This window comes from Chiloscyllium plagiosum, unplaced genomic scaffold, assembly GCF_037043375.1.
Source record: "Chiloscyllium plagiosum isolate Xiang-an unplaced genomic scaffold, Cpla_swu_hap1 HiC_scaffold_11, whole genome shotgun sequence".
NCBI classification, from domain to species: Eukaryota; Metazoa; Chordata; class Chondrichthyes; order Orectolobiformes; family Hemiscylliidae; genus Chiloscyllium; species Chiloscyllium plagiosum.
The window spans coordinates 69,012,054-69,018,958 of record NW_028270149.1 but is presented as its reverse complement, the minus strand read 5'-3'; positions in this window follow the sequence as shown (position 1 = coordinate 69,018,958).

Here is a 6,905-nt window from a genome sequence, read left to right as displayed (position 1 = left end):
GATACCTCTGGAAAAAAAAGTATTTTCCCTTTTTCCTCTTTCAGCATTTCTGAAAACCGTTCCTCGATGACAGCCCCATCCACCATTCTATCATGCCTGAAAGGTTCTCCCATTCTCATGGCACCATTCCATTGGCGAGGTGACATGCCTGGCCTTTTAACTCTGCCCTTCCAGTTACCCTGAGCCCTAAACACAAACTTTGTGGGTGAAAGTGATTTATTCTCAATTTTTCTTTTGATTCTCTGTATTTGCTGCTCACAATACATTCCCTTTTACATTATGGAGCCCAAACACAGATTGGATGTCCATTCAGTGCACAGACTTAACTCCCAGCAGCCTGTCAATTTAATCCTGCCTCCAACTCCTATTCTAACCTCTTTGTCTTCATCCTGCTATACTGTTCCAATGAAATTTAATATAAGAATATTGACACATCTTTCAGTTAGGCACATTACAGCTTTTCTGATTCAACATTCAGTTTAACAATTCCAGATCATAACCATTGGTATTGATTCTGCTACTCACATTTACATCTCCTTTATACCCATCTTTCACTTCTTTGCTTGTCCCACTAAACACTTTGTCTCGCACCATTTATCCATTTTGAGCTAACAATTCCTGTATTCTACATAATTGCAAACCTTTGCTTCTATCACTCCTTTCTCTGCATTCTCTGGACGTTTTCTGAGTCCTGGTGTAAGGTCATTGGCGTGAAATATTAACTCTTTTTCTGTTTCCACTGCTGCCTGATCTGAGTAATTGCAACATCTGCAGCCGTTTGTTTTGTAATGCCAAACAGCTTAGTTCAGTGACTTTCATTAAGGTCAACACACCATGAAAATTCCCCAGCACACCTCCAAACATTGTCACGGGATCTTCTACTTTAACTAGCTTAGACAAAAGGGAACCTCATTTTAACATTTTCCTCAGAATGAAGATATCCCTGAACATAGAACATTCTTTCTTTTAATTACTGCATTGCACCTCCATATTAAATTTTATATTCTTAAGTTTTGGAAATACAGCTTGAACCTCCATTCTCTGGTTCAGCTGATGTCATTACCACTAAGCAAGCTGGAAAAGTTCAAATAATTAAATGAAATCTAAGTTGATTATTGGAGTGTGTGTGCATTAATGTACAGAATTTCCTTCCATCCCTCCCCATCTCCCTATCTCTCCCTCACCTTTGATTTTCTGCATTGCCCTTAATGGGCTTTGCGCATAAATTAATCAGTTGGAGAACATGAATGATTATTGGTGATGCTTAATTGGGGGAGGAACAAAGAACCATAGGTGATTTGGTGATTGGTTGAGGAAGTGGAATTCAGTAGTGTGTAAGAACTTTACCGAATATTAAAAAATATTCTTCCACTCGTTCCCGCCTCCCCACCCCACCTCGGTGTGCCATGGCTATATGGAGAGTAAGGAGTCATACTTGAAGCAACACTAATGAAAATACAACAGAGTTAGTATTCCTTATGACAACAGTGTATTTCTATTTCCTAACCAACATCTTTATGTAAAAATAACAACACAGCACAGGAACAGGCCCCTCAGCCCTCCAAGTCTGCGCTGACACATTTTGTCCTTCCGTACTAAAACTATCTTCACTTATAGGATCTGTATCCCTCTATTCCCTTCCTATTCATGCACTTGTTCAGGTGATTCTTGAATGCTGATATTGTGTCTGTTTCCATCACCTCCTCTGGCAGTATATTCCAGGCACTCACCACCCTTTGTGTGAAAATCTTACCTGGCACATCTCATTTAAAGTCTGCCCCCATGCCCTGCACATTGTACCTATGTCCCCTCGTAATTGACCCATCCACCCTGTGGGAAAAGCCTTATACATTCCAGTCTATCCATGCCATTTGCAATCTTAAAAACTTCTATCAGGTTGTTCCTTAACCTCCTGCATTCCAGTGAAAACAAACCCAATCTATCCAACCTTTCTTCATAGCTAAAATCCCCCATACCAGGCAACATCCGGGTAAACCTTTTCTGTACTGTCTCCTTAATTCTATTTGCTAAGAACTTTCATGACCTCTTTTAACCCTGTAATTCCTACTTTCCTTATATACTTCAAGGGCTTCATCAGTTCCCATACTCCGAGACCTTACATATGCTTTCTTTTCCTTTTTGACCAAGGTCATAACATCCCTCGTCATCCAAGGATCATGTAACTTGCCATACCTATCCTTCACTCTCAAGGGAATGTGAATCCTGAAAATGTCTCTTTTGTCCCAACTCTGTCTTCTATTACTTAGACAAACCCCTATTCATGTTGCTGCCAACACTATGGACTCTTATCTTAAATAGCTTAGTTTGTGATAGGTTATCAAACGCATTTTGAAAATATAAATCCATTACATCAACTGCTCATTATCTCGTCAAATAGGTCTTGTAAATTTATCAGATATAATTTCCTCTTCATGTAGCCATGTTGTGTTAGAAACGCTGATCAAATAGGAGCCAGGCGCTCAGAAAGCTTGCACTTGCATCTTAATGCCTGCATATGTTGAGATGTTGTCAATACAGAGTGTTGAACTTCCCCTTGTCTTTCATACTGTGGCATCAAATCAAAAGCATTATCTAAAGGTTAAGTGTAGGAATTTTTACTCTTCCCATTTCCTATTATAAATGGTTTTACAATAACATTATCCTATGCACGAGTAAAATAATTTATTTACGAATAAATATACAGTTTTTTATGAGAACCTACTTCTAACATTCATCATTTAAATATTTTAGGGTTAATTATAGGCATTTCCGATAGGACAGGCTCCACCTGAATCATGTTGGGACCAGAGATCTGGTGAATCACACAACTAGGGCTGTGGACAAGGCTTTAACTAAATAATGTTCAGAATGAGTTCAGTTGCATGGAAGTTTATGGAAAAAGGTAAGTGGGTGGGTGAGGTTTAGCAGACATTATTAAAGTTTCCAGAACAATTAAAGGATAGACAGTACGGAAAGGCTCAGGAATCTAATTTCAAGCACAGCAGATAAGGAGGCAACTAGGAAAGGGGACAGTCACACAGGAGTGAGGGTGTTGTAACTAAATGCATGCAGTATACAAAACATGAGCTTGGAGCACAAATTGAAATTGGTGGGTATGATGTTGTGGCTATCACAGAGACATGGCTGCAAGCGGATCAGGACTGGGAACTTAATATTCAAAAATACATGTCCTATCGAAAGGTGGAGTTGTTATGTTAGTGAGAAATGAAATTAAATCAATAGCAAGAATTGATAGAGTTGGAACATATAGAAACCATGTGGGTGGAGTTGAGGAACTGGAAAATCAAAAAAAATCCTGATGGAAGTTGTGTACAGGCTTCCTAGCAGTAATCAGGATGTGGGACAGAAAATGAATCAAATAGGAAAGGCACTATTACAATAATTATGAGGGACTTTAAAATGCAGGTGGTCATTGGAAGATAGGGCTGGTTGAGATCCCAAAAAAAGGAACTTGTGGAATAGTCTGAGGTGTTTTTTCTAAATCGAGGAGCTTGTTGTAGAGCCCACTAGGGGACAGGCAGTTTTGGATTTGGTGACTTGTAATAAGGAGATGAAGATGAAGGAGCAGTGAACATAATATGATAGAATTCACCCTGCAGTTCGAGGGAGAAGCTGGAATTGGATGTAACAGTGTTACAATTAAGTAAAATGTAATTACAAATACATAGGAATGAGCTAGCCAGAGTAGGGTGGAAGGGGAGGCTCAAAAGGAAGAAGGTGAAGCAGCAACAGCAGGGGTTTTCGGGAGGTACAGCAGAAATTCATCCCAATAAAAAAAGAACCTATTAAGGAGAGGATGAGGCAACCATGAACTGACAAGGGAAGTTAGCAACAGCCTAAAGAAACATATACAATGTGGTGAAGATTAGGAAGAAGCCAGACGATTGGGAAACTTGTAAAACCCAGCAGAGGACAACCAAAAAATAAACAGTGGGGTGGGGAGTTGAAGAAGAAGAAGAAATATGATTGTAAGCTAAGCTAGCTTGTAATATAAAAGAAAATTGCAAGAAAGAGGGTAAGCGAGAGGGAAGAGTGAACATTAGACTCCTGAAAAATTATGCTAGAGAAGTAGTAGTAGGGAACAAAGAAATGGAGAAACTTAATTCACACTTTGTATCAGTTTTCACAATGGAACACACCAGTAGCATACAAGAACTTCAAGAGAATCAGGAGAGAGGTGAATATAGTGGTCATCAGTAAGGAGAAGGTGCTGAGGAAGCTGAAAGATCTGAAGGTGGATAAATCACTGAGACCAGATGGACTATACCACAGAGTTCCCAAGGAGATAGCTAAGGAGATTGTAGAGGCATTGGTGGTAATCTTTCAGGAATCACTGGAGTCAGGAAGGGTTCTAGAGCACTGGAAAATGGCTAAAGTAACACCTCTATTTTAAGAAGGGTGGAAAGCAGGCGATGGGAAATTTTATGGGCCTGTTAGTCTGATCCCATTAATTGGTAATATTTTAGAAACCATTATTAAGGATGAGATTGAAGAGTTCTTGGAAATGCAGGGTGAAATTGGGTTGAGTCTGCATGGCTTCTTCAAGGGTAGTTCTTTGAGGAGCTAATGAGGAAGTTAGACAAAGGAGAGCCTGTGGAAGTGATCTGTTTGGATTTCCAGAAGATCTTCAAAAATGTACTGCACAGGAGGCTGTTCAATAAGATTAGAGCCCATGGTGTTAGGTGCAAGATAGTGGCATAGAGCATTGGCTGACTGGCAGAATACAGAGAGGAAAGATAAATGAGTCTTTTTCAGATGGTCATTGGTGACTAATGGAATTTCTCAGGGTTGGTGTTGGGACCAGAGCTCTTCACGTTATACATTAACAATCTGGATGAAGGAACTGAAGGTATTATTGCTAAGTTTGCAAATGAGTCAAAGATAGAAGGACTGTTCTTGCTGAAGAAGCTGTAAGGTTATAGGAGGACTTTGATAAGGCTAGGAGAGAGGGTAAAGAAGTGACAGATAGAATACAATGGGAGAAAATGTGAGGTTATACACCTTGGTAAATAGATTAATTTCTAAATGGGGAAAAGCTTCAGAAATCTGAAGCACAAAAGGACTTGGGAGTCCTAGTTCAGGATTCGCTTAAGATTTACATGCAAGTTCAGCTGGCAGTTATGAAGGCAAATGCAGTGTTAATATTCATTTCACAATGGCTAAAATACAAGAGCAGAGAGGTACTGCTGAGGCTGCCTAAAGCTCTGGACAGACTACATTTGGAATATTGTGAACAGTTTTGGGCCCCATATTTAAGGAAAGATGTGCTGGCCTTGGAGGGGGTCCAGAGGAGGTTTACAAGAATGATCATGGAGATGAAGGGCTTATTGTGTGAAGAGTGGTTGAGGATTCTGTCTGTACGCAATGGAATTTAGAAGGGTGGGGGTGCACTTTCATTGAAACTTACAGAATATTGATTTGGAGAAGGAGCGTCGCTCCGAAAGCTAGTGTGCTTCCAATTAAATCTGTTGGACTATAACCTGGTGTTGTGTGATTTTTAACTTTACAGAATATTGAGAAGCCTGAATAGAATGGACATTAAGAAGATATCTCCACTAGTCAGAGAGACTAAGGCCTGAGCACACAGCCTCAATGTGAAGGGAGGACACTTTTAGAACTGATATGAGAAGGAATTTCTTCACCCAGGGGGTGGTGAATCTGGGAACTCATTGCTGCAGAATGCTGTGGAGGCCAAGCCACTGAGTGTATTTAAGGCAGAGATAGATAAGTTCTTAATTAGTCAGGGGATCAAAGGTTACGGCAAGAAAGAAGGATTCGGCAAAGGTTACGGCAAGAAAGATAGGGTTGAGAAAAGTATCAGTCATAATTGAATGCTGGAGCAGATGTGATGTGTTGAATGCTCGAATTCTGCTCCTAATCTTATGGTTGCACTACTGAAAATGTAGTTGCCCAAAGCTATTATGAATGCTAACACACAAACTCAATTTCTAAAGATGCTATAAATTGGAAATAAAAACATAAAGCATATTGGACATATTCAGTGAGGGGAATTCCTGATCTGCTGAATATCTTAATCATTTTCAGCTTTTAGTTCCTTTTTAAAAACTGTTTCCTCTTTGTTCACCCTACTCCACTCCATTTCTGTTTCTTTTGCAATTATAAATGCTGTTCCTAATTTACGGTTGTGCTCAACTTATTCTGTGTCAGAATGCTTGGAAATGCACAACCATGACTGCCTCATGCTATCATTTTCCTTCCATTTCTTTGGGCAACTGCTTTCCTCATAGGAGTTAAGATGAGATCAGAAACTCCACTCAACTGTGTGTGCAATTAGAAGAACTGACATTGTCTCATTTCTTTGACACCGTGCCTTCGTACACCAGTGTGTTGCCTCATTACAACCAACCCCCTTCAACAGCTTGTGTTCAACGGTTGAATTCTAACAGCAACTGCATTATCATTATTTGACTAATTCAAATGTTGTCACCTCATTGAAGTGTAACACTTGAAATGTATGACTGATGTGAGATGCAAGAAAAGAGAGAATTTGCAATTATGCATTTTCATTCGCATGCTCCGATCATTTCAAAATCCTTCACAGATGATGAATTACTTTACAAGTGCAGACACTGCTGTTTTGTATGCAAACACAGCAGCCAATTTGCACACAGCAAGGTCCCACAAACAGCAGTGAGCCGAAACATATAATCAACTATTTGTTTTGTAAAGTACAACGACAAATCAAAGTTTAAGTGATGCTCGGTGAGGAAAGTGTCGAGATTGGAAAATGGTTTCAGATTTTATATGGTTTAAAAATTTGAAAGCGATTGTACAATCTATGTATGGCTTTAATTCTTCTTTAACTACAATTATTTGCATCTTCTAAGGAAATTTGACTTCAGGTCTGTGATAAGCAAATGTAC